Genomic DNA, 20,365 nt, shown 5'->3' with positions numbered 1-20,365 from the left:
CTCAAGAGTTTCTGGACAATAACTGTTCTCAATAATTGTTCTCAATGAGTTTCTGGACAATAACAATATACTCTCCCCAGCTCAACTAGGATTTCGCAAAGCCAGAAATATAGAATCTCTCCTTATTTCCTGTCAGATATCACACTCATGAACCTGGAAAAGAAAAGGCCCTGTCTCCTCATCCTCCTAGATTTATCGGCTGCATTTGATACAGTGAACCATCAGTGTCTTATTGACAGGCTAGAGGAGATCGGCATCAAAAATACCGTACTAAACTGGTTCAAATCCTTCGTCCAAAATAGGCATTATAAAGTCAAGATTAACAGCAAAGAATCCCCCCCTTTCATCTCCTCCCTAGGAGTCCCTCAAGGTTCTTCTTTATCCCTGACACTATTCAATATCTATCTTCTCCCCCTGTGCAATCTACTCTCCGAGCTGAAACTTACTCATTATCTGTATGCTGATGATGTTCAAATCCTGATACCGATCACTGATTCTCTGCAAAAAACTCTTCTCTACTGGAATGCCTGTCTCACCCACATTAACAACCTACTTTCAAAGCTGAATTTGTTACTCAACACTGAAAAAAACAGAATACATCCTAATCACACAAGATGGCAGCGTACCACTAAACATCACTCAACAGCCTATGTCGCCTACTTTCTCACCCAAGGTAAGAAACCTCGGGGTAATCATAGACAGCCAAATGAACTTCTCTGGCTTCATCATCAACACAGTAAAGGAATGCTATTTTAAACTCCAAGTGCTAAAGCGACTAAGACCCCTCCTCCATTTCCATGATTTTAGGTCAGTTTTACAAGCCATCATATTTTCCAAAATAGACTATTGCAACTCACTACTTCACGGCCTGCCTGATATTTCACTTAAACCTCTCCAGCTTCTATAGAACGCCACAGCCAGGATCCTTACAAAATCCAATAAGAGGGATCATATAACTCCAATTTTAAAGAATCTTCATTGGCTACCAATTAAGTTCAGAATCCTTCATAAACTACTAACAGTCACTCACAAAGCCATTCACAATATTACTCCTCTAGACCTTACAATACCTCTGCAACTCCACACCTCGGTCCGTCCAATTAGACTAGCCCAGAGAGGCACTCTTCAAGCACCTACCACCAAGACCTCCTTCAGCAAGAGAGCTATATCCGTCTCGGGCCCCAAGCAATGGAACCTGCTCCCTCCTGAACTGAGGCTGGAACAATGTCCAATCACCTTTAAGAAGAGACTTAAGACTTTGTTGTTCAAACAAGCCTTCCCATAATGACTCACCTTCAGCCTTGGCTCTTATCCACATCATGAGGACTCTATCCAACTTGTTGCCTTTATAGTCCCCCCCCCCCATTTAATTTCCCTGCTTTTGCCCAAGTTACACAGTCCCAATTCTCTATACTTTCTGCACCTATTTTATGTTTTTCCAGGTTACTCTACCCTGTTCATTGTTTATATATCCAGGTTATTCCACCCTGTTCATTGTAAAACAAGACTTGTCTCTGTTATGTTTGCTGTTATAATGTAAACCGAAGTGATAATTAATCTTGTTAATTGAACCTCGGTATATAAAAGCTATAAATATAAATAAAAATATATAAGAAATGGTTATCTGAAAAAAGGTTAATTTTGAATATGACTAAAACTGAAATATTGTATCTTGCAAGATTTCCTGATTCCAAAGTTCCAAAATCTCTTTTGATTGAAGGTACTGAAATTCCTATAGTAAACAAAGTTAGAAACATTGGTTTCATAATGATCTGTTTAGTTTGAAAACAGAAATTTGTGTTGTTGAAAGTGGGCAGAAGTGAATTTGATGGCATTAGCAGGGACATAGTGATGTTAAAGAGGGAAGAGATTTATTTTGTTATGCTGGATGCAGGTGTGTGGAGTGCTTTGTCGGTGCATTTGTTATGGGGTACAGTGTAACGTGCTTTATAGTACAGCTCACTGTTTGGAGGGAGTTTGGAATGTCTTTGTTAGAAAAACGTGTGAGTCAGTTGCATTTAAACAGCATGTTATAAAATCCAGGCTCGGCGTGCACAAGGGGGTGCACACATGTGCACCTTGTGCATGCCGAGCCCTAGGGGAGCCCCGATGGCTGTCCCCGTTCCTTCCAAGGCCGCTCCGAACTTTTTTCCGGCCCCCCCAGCTTCCCCTCCCTTCCCCTATCTAACCTACCCCCCAGCCCTACCTAAATCCCCCCTACCTTATTTTATTTCTTACGCCTGCCAGAGGCAGGCGTATCTTGCGTACACCGGCAACCTGCCGGTGCACGAACTCCTCGACAACGGCTGGAACGGAGGAGGGCTCGGGACCCACCCCCGGACCGCCTACATGCCCCCTGACCCACCCCCGGACCACCCCTGACCCCGGACATGCCCCAGGACACGCCCATGGACCACCGCCATGCCCCTGGACCCACCCCCAGACTGCCCACTTTTGAAAGCCCCGGGACTTACGGGCGTCCCGGGGCTTGCATGTGCCGCCGAGCCTGCGATTCTGACTTGAGAACTACTATTCATTATTTGGTGTTATCACCACTGGATTATTGTAATGCCCTTTATTTAGGACTTCCTCACAAAGCAATAATGCCTCATAACTAGTGCAGAACTTGGCAGCTAGGGTCATATCCGGTTTATCTCCATGTAAGCATATTTCTCCCATTTTGGTTAATCTGCATCTTTTGCAAATTAAATGGAGAATATATTTCAAAATAATTATGTTTTCAAAGGTCTAAAAGGAATTACTCCGCCTAATGTGAGTGCAGCCTTGAAGCTTTATTGCCCTTCACATTGTTTAAGCTCCTCGAGTCAGGTATTACTTGCTTAAAACCTCCAAAAATTATTTGTTTGGATGAATCGTGTGAAAGATTATTTTACGTTCGGGGCCCTCTTCTTTGGAATGCCCTTCCATTCATATTCAAGGAAGAGATTTCTGTGTTAAAATTCAGGAAATTGTTGAAAACTTACTTGTTTACTCAGGCATTTGGTGGTGTATGATTTTGAGTGAGCAATTGAATCCTTCAGGGTATGATTTTGTAAGTAGGTATTATAATTTTTATTATAATTTTACTTTTGCTATTGTTATTTTGTTAATATTCATTTTATTTATGTCTATGTTATATCAAATTTAATGTATGTTTCTTGTAAACCGCTTAGAAATTCTTGATTTGCGATATATACATTTTTAAATAAATAAAATAAATAGAATGTTGTTACTGAGTTTAATGGAAACAAATGAAACCAATGATCTGAATTAAACAAATGAGTTTCTGATTAAATCAAATGAACTAAGAAACCAAACTGTCATGAATTTTTTTGCCATTCATACCCCTATACCGCATTAAGCTAAGAAAGCAATGTCTATTAGTTAGCCCAAAAATCAAGGGTATGAATTATGCACTTAAATATATGAAGGTGTTGGCATTAGAGCTGATGTGCTTATGATGCTTCCTTATCCAAGAAATGCATTTGGTTGGGAACAATCACTGTAGACTAAAATTTATCTTGACAGGGGAAGTACTGTATCTTTTTAGGCCAGGAGCTCATGTAGCATAGGGTTGATTGCCTTCATTAGAATGCATGTTTCATCTGTGTATGTAGCTATACTAAGGGGATTATGTACTAAAGGATTTCTCTCATTTTTTGTCTATGGGACAAATGCTGAGTACTTAGGCCCCAATGGATAAGATAAGTAGATGGTTGTGCTACTGTTTTGGGAGGTGGAACCAGGTGTTGAAAAATATGTATAGTTAACATGAATAATTTTCAAAACCACTTACATGCATAAAACTTGGTTGTATTTACGTAAATGGCTCTTTGAAAATAGCCTCGATGGGTATGCATGTAAAAGAATGCACGGAACTGATTATGCATATACTGTTATGCTCATTTGCAGTAGGTGTTCTGGGGGTGGAGTTGGGAGGGGATAAGAGATGTATACACAGATTTTAGGATTTACATGTAGAAGTTATACACTGCTTGGAACAGGTGTATACCTTGTGTGTATACTAGGAGAATTTACCCCAGCATTTTCAAAGCGATTTTCAGCATATAAAATCAGTTTAAAAATTAGCAGTAAAGTCTATACTAGGGCTTCTCAAACCTGTCCTGGGGACCCACCGCTAACTGGGTTTTCAGGATATCTACAATGAATATGCATGAGATAATTTTGTATATACTAATCTTCAAGATATGCAAATTAATCTCATGCATTGGCTGTGGAGTCCCCAGGACAAGTTTGGGAAGCCCTGGTCTATGCATAATAGTTATGTCCAGAATTTACCACTATGTGAGATGTGTTAAAGTTGCCAGTACACGCCAAACAACAGAATGTTTTCTCAGAGTTTCAGAATTCTTAAGTTTTCTTACCTAGGGAAATGGCTCGTAATGGGAGTGGGAGTGGGGATCAGGTAGGAGGAAGAGTCATTTTACATAAAACCAAAAGTAAATTCATTGGATTCACTTTGTAGAAACATCTATAGCTTAGGGTAAATGCTTTTTTTCACTTTTGTTTTAAATATCACTATATATAACAAATTTAGTAAAAATGTTATGATAGCATTTTGACATAGTTGCTAAATGAGTGTCATGGATATGAGCCTTTAGGTTGTGGTGTGGTTGACACAGCCTAGGAGGTGAATCCATTAGACCCATGCTGACTGCTGATGGACCCACCCTTACTGAGACCAGAACTGGAGTTTCACCTGTACAAGTTCTGTTCCCTGCAGATTGAGCTTTTGGTTTCCAGTGGCTGGCAGGGATTAGGTGAGCGTCTCTTAAAGAGCAATCAGAGGGAGAGAGTCCTGGAATAGACAGTGTTCAGGGCACACAGCAAAAAATGATATCAGGGTTCAGGCCAAGGGTCGAGATTGACAGCAAGCAGACAATGTCTGGGTCCAGGCCAAGGGTCAGGGCAGGCAACAATCCAAGAGAGAAGTCAGACTCCAAAGCAGAGGTCAGAACTGGAGACAGACAAGATGGACAGAGACAAAACACTAAGGGGCAAGACGTGGTTGAACGGGCAAGACATAGCAAGAGAAGACTCAAGAGTCAAAGGCAAGGAAGGAAGACCAAGGGCATAACCCAGACAAGACAAAAAGACGGAACATGAAGTAGGAACTGGCACCACAAGAGACGGCACAGGAATAGCAAGAAGAGGCGCAGGAACTAGCAGCACCCACTGCAAGGCAGGAGGACCTGTTATTGACATCATCACCCGGTGCCATTAGTGTTTTTCCGCTGCGGGGCCTTTAAATCTGAAGCAGTGGTACATACGCGCCTAATGCTGGCACAAGAGAGAGAAGGAGTGGCATCATGGTGGCATTACTGCTGCCGAGGAACTTTGCAGCGTCTGGGGGTAAATCGGCTGCTTGTAGGGCTATCCCGTGCTGGCCCATCATTACTGTGAGTAGCTGAAACATATGAATAAAGTTATGAATACTTACCATACAATAGATCAGGCATCATAAGCACTGGACTTATATGCATTTTAAGGTTTGACAGTGCATTTGAAAAGGATTCTTACCTTATAGATGCTGCTATGCTGTTTATGACTAACATCTCTCCCTACAGATGAGTGAAAACCCACATGTGTGATTTCATGAGGGAGGTAATCCATGCGTCATTATGTAATATAGCTCTGGCCAAATAATGCATATTACAGACAGGCAGTTGGGGTTGCTCCTGGAGGAAGTAAATGCAGATGTTATTATGGTATGTATAATACAAAATCCCACTTCACCAAAGTGAAGCTGAGTTATAGAGACTCATGAATCTCAAAACTTTTCTTTGTCGCATACTTGAACAGCTTTTATAAACATTGCCTAAATTTGCCTAGTAGTTCTGAAAACTACTGGGAAACCCTTAAGTAACATGGAATGCAATATATAGGTCACATACTAAGTAGATTGTTAGAAAATGTTTAGTAAGCATGAGAGCACAGCAAAAAGTTTGTGATTCTCAAGGTAGGCTGCATATTCTCTTACAGTAATGCTTAAATGTTTCCATTATAACATTATTTAAAATTTTCTGATAGGATTTCATATATGTGATAAATAATTCAGACTTTTTCTATAAAATTGCTACCCAATGAAAATATTACAAATGTCTTTGAATTCTTATCCTTGATAAATTAATGATTTGTATAGGTCTTGATTCACTAAAACATAAATGTTCAAAACATTACATGCATAAAAATTAGCATATATGTGCATAAGTAGCCACTACTCATGTATTCCAGATTGTATAAAAGTCCAAAATACACATGTATTTTCACTTTCACATTCATATATACTCATGTAAACAAGGGGCAGTATAGGGGCATTTCTGGGCAAGGTCAACAGTTAGCAAGTCTCATGCCAAAGATGCTATTTTAAAAGACACTTTAATGCATACATTTTCCAACATACTCGCATATTTTTGCACCTGCTACCTGATGTAAATTACAATAAATATGTTTATTGTATAGTAGGGATGTGCAGAGGGACCGCATACGTTACATTCGGTATTCGTATTCGCAGGGGGACAGATACGTTGTATTCGGCAAGGGGGGCCCCCGATCCGTTCATGCATTCCATTCTTATTCGTTTCCCGGCTAAAATTTAATTAACTATAACCCCCCACCCTCCTGACCCCCCCTAAGACTTGCCAAAACTCCCTGGTGGTCCAGCGGGGGTCTGGGAACCATCTACTGCACTCACGCCGTCGGCTGCCAGTATTCAAAATGGCGCCAATAGCCTTTGACCTTACTATGTCACAGGGGCTAATGGTGCCATTGGTCAGTCCATGTCACATGGTAGGAGCAATGGACAGCAGGTGCCATCTTGTGCTTGATGTGGGAGCAAAGTCTTGGCCCACTATTTGCTGAAGACATTGGCAAAGTCCACCTAGGCAGTTGGGCGTTTGGATCAAATCGAGCTGGATAGACTTGGAAATGGACTCTGTTCATGAAGAATGTCATTTGGGATGTTGCTTTGCAGGCTTATGAACATTTATAGTGAAGACAATTTTCTGTGTCCTGATGTATATTGGTTTTGGAAGAAGTGAGATAAATTTGGTGGCAGACTTGATGTATATGGACAGCCTGGGAAAAAGTTGAATTACAGACACTTTGTGTGGTTGTCGTCCCCCTGAGGAAGCAGACAGATGTGAAACAGGGGCCGCTTGTTGGGGTTAGACCACAGTGATATCATGCAGTCAACATTATGAAGGAGGGTTGCCTAGAAGAGAAGAGACCAACACAAGGAAGTTAGCCGGATGAAGACAAATTGAGGATATATATATAAGTGGTGTATATTATTACAGAATTATGTCTTAACATGGGGAAAATGGGCGAAAGCCAGGTATAGATTTGTAAGTGGTTAAAACCACAGGGAATCCATGTGTATGACATTGTATTAGGATAATGAAAAATATTGCTGTATAGGCCTTTGGGTCATGTGGCTTGCTATTCCCTTGTATTTGGTGTGATGTTTTTAGAGTATGAATGAATGTGTATGAGTGTTTGTATTTTAGGACATATTTCCTAAATTATTTAAAAATTTGAGATAATAAAATTGCTGCTTTTCTCTTATAAATTGGTGTGGTTCATAGAACACCAGACAAAAATCCCAAACGAAGCAGTCCAAATCCTCCAATAGTGGATCCTCTCACTCCCAGAGGGAGATGCCCAGGCCAAGGCAGAGCTCCCGAGTAGGGACAGAATGTAGGTAACCTCATTTTATCGGTAGGAAAAAGGGGCGCCTGGAGAATAAAGTGCATGTGACACTGATTAATAGGGATGTGAATTTGGCTGGGGGGGAGGGAAATCTGATCGTCATGGGTTTTTTTGTTAAAAAATCGTAAAAAATCATAAATCGGGGGAGGGCGGGAAAACCGGCACACCAAAACAACCCTAAAACCCACCCCGACCCTTTAAAACAAATCCCCCACCCTCCCGAAGCCCCCCAAAATGTTTTAAATTACCTGGGGTCCAGTGGGGGGTCCCGGCGCAATCTCCCGCTCTCGGGCCACGGCTGCGTTAATAGAAATGGTGCCGGTGGCCCTTTGCCCTTACCATATGACAGGGCAAAGGTAGCGCTGGCGCCATTTTGGTTCCTGTCACCCGACGTCACGAGTGCAGGAGATCGCTCCCGGACCCCTGCTGGACCCCCAGGGACTTTTGGCCAGCTTGGGGGGGCCTCCTGACCCCCACAAGACTTGCCAAAAGTCCAGCGGGGGTCCGAGAGCGATCTCCTGCATGCGGGCCATATTGCCAATATTCAAAATGGCGCCGGTGCTACTTTTGCCCTCACTATGTCATGACATAGACCACAGAGGGACCTGTAGGTTCACAGCGATATCACAGTCATGGTGGTGTGAGTGATGCACCCATTTTCTCTTTGCCACAGGAGATTCGGGATACGGTTGCAGGTCCTGGCTTTTCACCCCCGTTGCTATTCCCTACATGCCAGCAGAGAGGTACAATGAGGCCTTATGTTCTACCCACTGTGTCATAGAATGCATCTTCAAAGTTCTCAAAAGTAGATTTCACTTTTGGACAAAAAGGGGGAAGCTTTAATGTATAGCCCACCCAGAGTCGCAGAGATAGTGCTGCTCTGCTGTGTATTCCATAATATCGCTCAATGCCACAGTATCCCAATAGACATATTTCCAGATCTACCCAAGAATACCCTATGTCCACCTGCAGAAGCCAAGGACAACATGCTGACTGGCAGCCAACTTTGGCAAAGAACTTTATCTGTTAGGCCTCAACTACCTCTTCCCCTTCCATGGAAGAGAGCCCAGCAGAGTGTTTCCAGCTGCTTTCCTCTCTATCTTTTGCTCACAGGTCCTCTATCTGAGTCAGGGTGTAACAGAAACCACTTAGGCCTAGATAGGCTACATCTTGACAATCGAGCACTAGAGTGTAGTAGAAAACGTGTACGCAAAGTAAAGATTACACCAAAGACATATGGCTAGCCTAATGTTTTCTGACTGATAGTGAGTCTAAAAGAACCATGTTTCACAATAGTGTTCAGGTAGGTCTGCCAACACAGCTTGTCCTAGCTTGCAATGTCTTCCTTGGCGGGCCTACGTCTTGGACACTATCCTAGCCCTCACATGTGGATTAGATAGTGGCATTAGTATGATGGAACTCCAGCAGGGCCTTGAACATGGAGTCCAACTGTTCGAGACATATAAATCACAAGTAGCTTTGCTGCTTAAAGGCACAGCCTAAAGCTACAAGTTAACAGTTAAAAGTATCAGTCATGGAGTTGACATTTTAGATCCACATTCCCTAGCTGACATCTGTGTGCCTCTAAACATATGCACCTGTACATGTGCGGGCGGCTTGCGACTCAAGCACGCAGGGGGGGGGGAGGAATTTTTAAAGAACATGTGGCAACGCGATCGGGCCTTTGCCCAGTTCCCTCCCAGTCCCCTAACTACCCTTCCTCCCTTTTTCTCTCTCCAACACGACCCCTAAACCCCACCTAACTACTCTATTTTTTTTTTAAATTTTAAAACTTATCTGCTCTCCTTTGAGCAGAAGTAAGTTGCGCGCGCTGGCCAGCTGCCGGCAAGCGCTTCCCCGGGACAGGGATTAATAGCCGCTGTCCTGGTTGGTCCCACAAAACTTAGACCCCAATGTTTGGTTACTTGCCAGGTACCTGTGACTTGGATTGGCCACCGTTGGAGACAGGATGCTCTGCTTGATGGACACTTGGTCTGATCCAGTATGGCATATCTTATTTTCTTATGCTCTTATGTTCTTATATACTAGCTATCAGTAATGAGCTGAACTGTTAAAGGTGAATTTTCAAAAGGTTGCAAGTAGCAAAATGAGCATATATGCGTGTAAATAGCATTCACTTGAGGAAATGCAATTTTATCAACCTCAAATATATGTGCTTAAATGTACATATATTTAAGGTTGATCTAGGGGCGTTCTGGGGCAGGGCCAGTATTTTCATCTGTAAGTTGATATATTATAACAGACTTATGCATGTTGATTTGAGCAACCTACGTATATTTACACTTGCTCATTATCTGGTGTAGGTGTATTATATATGTTTATTGTGAAATTCTGAGTGGGTGGCTGGGAAGTCGGGATATACTGGGGGGAGCTCAGGCTGAAGAACCAGGAGGACTTTGATGACATGGGGAAGAACTTGGCAAACTGGTGGGCTAATTGGTAAAACTGGTAATTTCACTCATGCGTGAATGTTAGAAAATTTGCTGACTTAACACTCATGAAAAACGATTTACTTGGGGTAAATGCTACTTAAATTTTGCGAATTAAATCTCCATGCATAGGACTGGCAAATTTCAAAAGGGTGCGTGGGCGCATACTGACATGTGTGCGTCTGTGTGCGCCCAGGGGCGCAGCAATTTTATAACATACGTGTACATACGAACATATGTTATAAAATAGCCTGGGTGTGCACATGTGTGCCCTTTATTTTGCAACTGGGTGCATACAGATGTGCACATCTGGGTCTGAGCTGCGTAAGTGGAGGAATTTTATAACCAGCGTGCATCCTCACCATGACCCGTTAAACTAGTTTGCCCACCAGTTCGCCCAGTGTAGAGCTAAGTCCTCCAAACCCCTTGGTTTAATAGCCTGCACTCCCCTTCCAGTTACTCCAGACCCTTTAAATCCCTCAGGGATTGCTGCTTTTTTGTTTTTTAAAATTTTGCCTCCTCCGTAATAGAAGTAAAGTTACGCCACACTGGACCTGGGCATGTGCCCAGGCACATAGGTATTTGCACGTGTATCTCTTGGCCCTGCCCTGGAACATCCACGTCCTGCCCAAACCATGCCCACACCATGCCCCTTTTTGAATCAGAGTGAAATATTCACGTATCAGGAAATACATGCTCATGTAGGCGTCTTTTAAAAATCCGCTGGGTGCGCGCATATCCTTCATTCATACACATCTCCTGATTTTGTGTGCGCTGGGCTTTTAAAATGCACCTCCTATTTTTTAAATATAAAGTTAGAAAACAAGCATACAGCAGTTCCACATACAGCGGAATGATGAGCCACGGCCAGAAAAGGGGTGGGCGATAGGGAGCAGCCGGCTGCATCGCAGCAGTGCGTTTTCACCCGCTGCAGTTGTGGCTGCGCTGTACACTATCACCTGCGGCACTACAGCCCCCCACTGTGCCTAAACCCTGCCCAAACTCCTCCCCTTTCCCTAATTTGAATGTTGACATTGCAATGTGGTAGTTATTGCGATTTGATGAATGACCCTGTTAGTAAGATAGCTGGATACTAGATCTTAAAAGTGCTACTTATCTGGCTAAGTAGTCATTGATGATAACTGTCCTTTCATTTTCAAAACTTCTGAAAACTCCCTGATGCTTGTCTTTTGTAATTCAAGCTTATCAACTGGGCTTCGCTAGCAGTGTTCACCAAACTGCATGTGATCCCTAGAGTACCCCATTCCCATCTCCAGGCACCTAATTCATCAGATCTGTCAGACAGAGCTTTCTAGATGAAGACTTCAATTGTACTTAGACATGTCTATACATAGGGTTCTCCTAAAAGCAATCTTTATTCAGATGCAAACTTTGAAATGATGCAAAAATATAAAATGTTCTTAAATTTGACAGAAACTGGAATTGAGATAAATATAATTTGAAATTAGCATTATCTAAATGCAATCAATGGTCCGTCTATTTTACACTTTTTCTTTGTAGTATTGCTTTAATTGTAGTTAGACAGCAAAAGAGTAAAATGTTTGCTATGTATTTAAACACAACTTTATTGGAACTATAATAGCTTTATAAATGGCAATGAAGCAACAGATTCATTTGCAGGGAATACGCACCAGAGCTGCTGTGTTTCCCCTGTGGGATACTGCTAATCCCATGTTGGGGTTTTTTTTTTACAAAACTATTAATATTTCAATAAAATCAATTTCTGTCCAATATAAGACAAAGAGGTGTGTGTGTGTGTGTATGTAAGGAGGTGAATTTTACTTTTTTCCTGACCTTTTTTTTTAAATTGACCTGCCATCCCCGCATGCCCCCGGGAGGAACAACTAGCAATAATGTTACGGAGCACAACAATGGTTTAACTTTGTGTTATACTTCTGTGTTAGACTTTGTTCCATCAATCAATCTTTGAGAAAGAAGAAGTTGTTTTCTTGATGCAATTTTATAAAATTATTCCGTTAGAATGACCTGTGCCTGGTATAGATTATGGACACATTTTTGAGAAACTAATTCTTTCTGTAAAATAATTTCTTTTTGAACTGTACATAGGCTGATTTATAATGGCAATTTCCTAAAATCCCCTCAGCATCATTAGAACTTGTGTTATTAAACTGTTGGTACCTTGCTGACTGCTTTCAGGTTGTGCATGGCTGCTTGCTGACATGCTGACATAGGTGACGCTGCATAGGGATCTACACAATATTCAACATATGCTGCCAGCAATTAAGCTGAGCTAGACTGATTACAGTTGACAGAAATTTAGCATGATTTAGATGTTTGGTGTCAGCAATATATCAAATGTTATTCTGCAGAATCCCCAGTGGCACTAGTATGCTCTCTTATTTTCCATAGTATATTACTGCATTCTCCTCCATTATGTAAGTTGTCTTGGTAGCATTTCCACAACATGGAGTAGACTCTTTCTTTAAAAGAAAATACCAAAAATCACTAACCAGAGCAATGACATCGATATAAACTCATAAAGAACCCCCAGATGATCTTCAGAGAATAGCCACATATTTTATAATATCCATCCAAAGTATTTCATGCTTCTGCATATTTCTATGCTATCCTTCTGCAGCCTTTATTTTTGCAGCTCAGTGATGTAATTCTTGGTTGAAAACACAAATAACCTTCTGCACTATAGTTATTTATGTTAGCTTTCAAGGGGCCTGGAAAGCTGTGATGTAATTTTATCTGCCATTAGGGTTTTACTACAGAAGCACAATGCTCATTTACTCCAGAATCATTTTAGTCCCAAGTGCTGCTTCAGTGCCTGGGAACATTGCTGCCTTTTTGACTCGATTATGGAGTATGCCAATAAAAATCTGGATTTATTGTAAAACTACCTTCCCCATCTTTTGAGTACCTGTAGATTAAATACATTTGTCCTCTGAATGTGACAATTTCCTAAGAATGCTACTAATAAACCTTGGAGTTCTGATGCATGCTATGATCAGACTTGCGAGAGAATATTGTGGGCTGACTGTTTTCTCTTGAAAATAAAAATTATGGACTCTGGGAAGAAATGACTGGTTGCAGAGTCTCATAGTCTTAGTCATAAGTGAGGCCATATTGAACGAGGGAACTAAGGCCTCTATGGCTACCCCTGCTAGGCTTAGTTAAGATCTCTGATGTTGAGTTAGGGGTTAGTATTTGAGCAAAATTTCTTATAGGAAGTTCTTGATAAATTAGCTCCTGTATAGCCACCACCATAAAGAAAGTTGATGGTGCTCCCTGGTTCACAGTTGATCTTAAAGAGGCAAAACAGTGTCTCTGGCGGGCCGAACAAGCTTGGCAAAAATCTCTTTCCTTATTAGATCAAGAATATTACGCCTGCTGTTTAGAGGATAATAGTCCCTTACAGAAAAAGGCTAAAAGAAATTACTTTTCTGAGCATATCAAAGCCGCAATTAATCACCCACAGCATTTTTCCATACAGTTCAGATAGATATGTAGTTGATAATTGTGATAATTTCACAGTTTTTTTCAGAAGAAAATTGTTGACATCTGTGCACATTTTAAAAGGGCTGCATGTGTCTCATAAAATACTCTCCATGCACACATATCACTTTGCTACTGAGTGTGTGTGTGTGTGTGTGTGTGAAAAAGAGAGAGAGAAAGAGAGACTGAGACTCTTTATATGGCTCAGTCTGATACTCTAAATATGGACCATCCTAAGGGGACACATTGATTCGTGATGAGTTTACAGGAGGCTGGTTGGCGTTAGGAGGGTGTTGTTACAGAGTGACACATTCAGAGGTATTCATTGTAAAACTGACCTCATTAAAGAATTTCTGACCTTATAAGTGATGAAAAGGAGTTGATGTGTACAATGCAGCTAGCAAATTCTTTAATGAGGCCATTTTTACAAAGGATACCTCTGAATGTGTCTGTAACAACACCCCCCTAATCCCAACTCACCTACCGAAAACTCATTCCGAATCAAAGTGCCACCTTACGATGGTCCATATATAGAATATCAGACTGAGCCATATAAAGACTCTCAGTCTCTCTCTCTCTCTTCTTCCTTCCCTCCCTCTCATGTTACACACACTGGCTGAGGAAAATTATAGGCTATGGGGTAGATTTTAAAAGAAGCGTGCGTACACACGATGCACCAATTTTATAACAAGCGTGAGCCGACGTGTGCATGTTATAAAATCTGTTGGCCGCAAGCACATACACCAGGATTTTATAATCTGTGCACGCATGCGCGACAGTGCGCACAGGGGAGGTGAATTTTTAAATATTACGTGCGGCGACGCCATCGGGCCTCCTCCAGTTACCTCCCAGTCCGCTCCAGTTATCACAATTATCACAATTAAGGAGCAGTCTGGAAGGGAACTTCCCTACACCCTGCCTGACCTTCTTCCCCTTTCCCTTCTCCACACCGACCCCCTCCCCCCTCCCTAATTATAAGAATTTAAAAAATATTTTTGCTTACTGCTCCGTCAGAGCAGAAGCAACTTGCACACGCCGGCCGGCTGCCAATGCGTGCTTCCCTGGAGCAGCGGCGGCTAATGGCCACTGTCCCGGCCAGCCTCTGTTCCTCCCTGCCCAGACCCCGAATTTGATTTAGTCTTTGCTCAAGAAGTTATACAAGTTATTTCTTTTCTGAATAACTTTTACTGTCCAGCAAATTCATGTTGAACTATTTTATTAAAGACTATGAGGGGAGATTTTGCTGAATGTTACATACGTTGGTGAATGCTTCCTTGATAGAAGATTGATTATCTGCTTCATTAAAACAAACAACAGTGAGGCCCATTTAAAAGAAATCCAATCTAGACGTGTTTGATTTAACAAACTAGTGCCCTATTTCTACTTTACTTATTTTGGCTAAAGTTATTGAAATGGTTGTTTTGAAACAATTGCAGGACTTCATAGAAAGAAATGAAATCCTGGATCCTTTTCAGTTTGTTGTCAGACCAATGGTACAATACAGACACTTTGCTATTATCTTGTGTTGACACCTTTAGCAGGGCTTTTCATGTGGGCACTACCTTTTCTGATGTGGGTACTACCTTAAGCTTAGTTCTATTGGATATTTCCTCAGTCTTTGATACTATAAGCCATCATCTTTTACTCCTTTCTCAGTTGAGGGATCTTGAGATCACTTACACACACAGTATGAGGTGATCTGAATCTTTTATTTCTGGACGTGCCCAACAGTTAAAAGCAGGGCCTGCTGCATTTTCATGGTCTTGCTCAACAACAGGTGTATCAGGAATTAGCCTTATCAGCAATGCTTTCAATACCTATATTTGTCCTGTTTGTCGATTGAGATCAGCTCTCTGCTGATGCCAGTTTTTTGTGCCTATTATTTTATCAATTGGAGTTGCCTTTGAGGCAAAAGTCATTTAGACGGATAATCCATCTAAATGGCTAAACGGGCATTTTGAGAGACTCTGGCTAAATTGCTAGCAGTATAAATAGTTATATGGCTAGAATTTAGTCGCATAAGTCGGGAGCATTCCAGGGGCAGGCGGGAGGTGTTTTGGGGAGGAGCGCAGTTAGCCAGATATGTTAACAGGCTAACTGCAATATTCAGAGTTAGCCGGTTAATCTATGTGGCTAGCTCTGGTCATGCCCTGACCTGTTCTAAAGTTAGCCAGATAAACATATGCAGCTAACTTTAAAATAACAGGATATATCTAGTTATTTTATCTGGCTAACTAGCCGAGCCACTAGGTGGCCGAATATTGACCCCACAAGTGTCTACATAGTATAGAAATTGGATGATGGAGTACAAACTTGCACTGAATATTAGAAAAACTAAATTAATGGTAATAACTAGATTTATGCCTTCAGATGTTCCGTTTTCATTGTGTTTTGAAAGAGATGTTATCCCATTATTTTCTCAAATTCAGGATCTTGCTGTGAATTTAAATTCTCAGTCTCCAATACTATAGTTTTGTTCTGCAGGGGAGAACTTGTAAGAGTAGAACAAACATGGAACCAAAGATCCAGATGTTGAATGTTGACTCAGAACTGCCCTGGCCCCAATAGCAGAGGTGTCCACTTCGACCAAAAAGGGGCGGTTTGGGCCAGGATGATGAAGGCAGGGTACAGCAAGGAAGGTCTCTTTGAGGTGCTGGAAAGCTGTAACTGCTTCCAGGGTCCAGTTCCGGGTATCTTGGCCCTTACGGGTCAATGCAGTGAGAAGAACCACCAAGGTCGAATAATGGGCAATGAAATGGTGGTAATAGTTTGTGAATCCAAGGAGTCGTTGCAACGTTTTGAGGCCTATGGGCCAAGGCCAATCTTGGATTCCTTTAAGCTTTTCAGGATCCATGGAGAATCAGAATCCCTGTTGCGAGATTATATACCCCAGGAAGGGCAAACTAGACTTTTCAAAAAGGCACTTGTCCAACTTTGCGTAGAGACGTTGAAGGACTGTGCGCATATATGCACGGTGCATAGCAGGATCCTTAGAAAAGACAAGGATGTCATCAAGGTATGCTACAACCTTGATGTACAATAGGTCTCTGAAGATCTCATTAATCATCCATTGAAATACTGCTGGAGCATTACAAAGGCCAAAGGGCATCACCAGATATTCGTAATGCCTGTCTCTGGTGTTAAAGGCCATTTTCCAGATATCTTTGGGGTGGATGGTCCATATTCTATATATGGACCATCTTTGGGGTGGATATGCACCAAGTTGTAGGCTCCACGTAGATCCAATTTGTAAAGATGGAGGCTCCTTGTATACGATCAAACAGCTCTGAGATCAAGGGCAATGGATACTTGTCTTTACGAGTGATGGCATTCAAGCTGTGGTAATTGATACACGGCCTTAGGGATCCATTGTTCTTCGTGACGAAGAAAAATCCTGCTCTGGCGGAAGATGTTGATGGTCGAATGAACCCTTTAGCAAGGTTCTCTCGGATATACTCCATCATAGCTTTGGTCTCTGGAAGTGACAGAGGGTAGGTCCGCTCTTGAGGAGGCGTAGTTCCAGGCAAGAACCCCACCCTAAGAATTTAAATTCATTTTAATACATTACATACAATCCCCCCCCCCCCCACCATCCCGATCCCTCCCCAAGACTTACTAACATCCCTGGGGGTCCAGCGTGGTCTCGGCTTCCATTTGTCCCTCCGTGCCCAGTGTGCCACTGCAAGCCGTGCTCAAAATGGTGCCGAATAGCCTCTGAACTACTATGTCACAGGACTCCACTCCACCAGCTGCAGCGACCCCCAGTCAAACTGGGGGGAATGACGTTGAAGCCAAGACGAAAACTGAACTGTAAATCACAACAAGCCAGACTCTGTATATGGTGCAACAATAGAAAAACAAAAACATTGCCATTCCTCATAAAACATCACTACCATTCCTTGTAAAAATCAAGCAATAAAATCAAGAAATTGTAATTGTAAAATCATTTTAATAACATATTTCTAAATAGCTGACAGTGGTGATAATGCACAAACTGTCTCCTCTCTCTCTCTTACATACACTCTTTTTCTCATACATATTCATTCATGCATTTTCTCTCCTCCACATGCTCTCTCTCTCACACACACACATGCACCCACACACACACCCTCTCTCTTCCCACATGCTCTCATACACACTTGCTGTCCCACACACATGGTCGCCACATGATCACACACAATGCTCTCTACCCCACATAACCACACACTCAAACTCATGCTCTCTCTCCTCCAAATAATCTAACACAAATGCTCTCATACAAGCACCTCTCTCTAGCCCCATGATCACATACGCAAACCCACATTCTCTCCCCCACATGATTACAAACATATGCAATCTCCATATCACACACACCTGCTCTCTTCAACATGATCATAGACACGCATACACATGATCTCTTTCTCTCTCTCCTCCACATACTCTCACATGCTCACACACACTGATACATGAACTTTCATATACTTACACACAAATACTCTTTTTTCCTCTCCCCAGAATATGAAGGCAATAGAAGCAACCTCAGTTCTCACACCATCAGGAGGTCTACTCTCTACATTGTGGAGAGGACATGGCTCCTCTTTTGGCTGGGTCCATGCTTCTCTTCATCCATGTGGCCCATTCTCTGTGCCTCTTTGGCCACGAGGCCAATCTGCCTCTGATGCTTCTCTTTTTAATTGTGCTGCCCAGGTTGCTGCAGCTCTACTGCTCTTCAGCCGTGCGGCTCTTTCTGCCACTGCTCCTCCTCTCTCCAGCCTCATGGCTTGACCTGCCACCGCGTCTCCTATCTTTTGCCATGAGACCTGACCTGCCACAATTCCACCGCTTTTCAGCCAGGAGGGCCTCTTCCTGCTTCTGGATAATATGGCATCTTTTTTTTTTTTTTTTCTGGCACAGTTGGCCAGGAAGAAGGAAACCCAATCGCTGTGGGTCAGTGGCGCCCTAGGTGGCCGTCTAGTTTTCCTAGTACTTCCACTGGCCCTGATTATATGGTGTTCTTGGAAACTGCTTTACTTAGGCAAAACTTTGCGAGTCATTCAAATCCATATTCAGGAACATTTAAGCTGTATTCATTGGGTCTGGTGTGAAGCACTTCTAGTGGCTCATTGGATAGTGGCAAAATATACAAAAGCAGAGTTGATGTTTACTGTCCTAGACAGTCCATGAGTTCAATCCAGGGCTGGAAAGTTTTCTCTTTGGTTGTTAACAGAGAGACCAAATGTACATGTATAAGTGGAACACGGTGACTCCAGGGGGTTTAAACAGAGAGGTAGGGGTGTGCATTCATTTTGAACTTATAGGTAAAACGCAACTTTTTTTATTTTTAACTTAAAAAAGTGATGAGGCAAAAACGATCGGATTTCCAACTTATTCAACATAGCTATGTTGAATACGTTGGAAATCGCGATTGTTGATCCTAAATAAAAATTTAAACCCCTCACCCTCCTTAATCCCCCCCCCAAGACTTACCAAAACTCCCTGGTGGTCTAGGGGGAGTCAGGACGCCATTTCTGTACTCCTTTGCGAGGAGCACGTGACGTCCGCATCATGTCGGAGTGACGCGGACGTCACGTGATTCCCCGCAGGTTCGCTCCGGGACCCTCGTTGGAGGGTCCCGGAGCGAACCCGGGGGGAATCAGGAGTCAGGAGGCCCCCCCAAGCTGGCCAAAAGTTCCTTTTGGGTCCAACGAGGGTCCCGGAGCGAACCCGCGGGGAATCACGTGACGTCCGCGTCACTCCGACGTGACGCCAACGTCACGTGCTCCTCGCAAAGGAGTACAGAAATGGCGTCCTGACTCCCCCTAGACCACCAGGGAGTTTTGGTAAGTCTTGGGGGGGGATTAAGGAGGCTGAGGGGTTTAAATTTTTATTTAGGAAATCGGTGCACGTATGGACATAGACTCAACTTATGGAATTCTCCATATGTCCATATTGACCGAAATTGACCCCCCCTTTCGACTTATGGACTTATGAACATAAACTTTTGGTCTGCACATCCCTACAGAGAGGTGGATTGGGCTGCTTTTTATTAACTGTTTTGTATTGATCATCTGTTAGTGATTTAATGTCCATGTCGGAGCTTGCTGGATGGTGTGCCCCAGTTATGGGCATGCTGATTGGCTTATAAAAGTTTAAATAAGTAGAACAACAATGACCTATGTGACTGTCAATTGAGAAAAGAAGATATTGAGACAAGAGTCCATGGAGTAAGTGATATAAATGTTTTGAGATTGCTTAACTCCTTGTCTGTGATAAATGTTAACCACACATTTTGTTATTGCAGATATCACAACAGTAAGGTTAGTACCCCTGACGTAGGCATGTGAACACTGAAACATTGCAATATTGGACTTTCATTGTCAAGTATGCTGTATGATTATAATTAGTGTTATTCAGCCTGGCTTTTGTGGCAGATGCACATTATATGAAAGTCCATGGCAGGTGAATAGAACAGAACAGGCTGAGTGTTTTCTGTTCTTTTTGTCTCCTGTTTATGTTTATATGAAAAATTAGATAGGCTTACTTTGAGATTGGTAATAAGTGGAAAAGTTAGCCAGATAACTTGTCCAGGATATTCAGTGGGATAATTGTCTTGCTGAATATCCTCACCTAAATTTATCCTGCTACACGTAGTCAGTAAACTTTAGAAACCTACCCCATTATGTCTGAATATAATGGTTAGTTTATAAAGAAAGATATCTAGA

Source organism: Rhinatrema bivittatum, chromosome 1 (assembly GCF_901001135.1).
Source record: "Rhinatrema bivittatum chromosome 1, aRhiBiv1.1, whole genome shotgun sequence".
Classification (NCBI taxonomy): domain Eukaryota; kingdom Metazoa; phylum Chordata; class Amphibia; order Gymnophiona; family Rhinatrematidae; genus Rhinatrema; species Rhinatrema bivittatum.
This window is presented reverse-complemented; position numbering follows the sequence as displayed.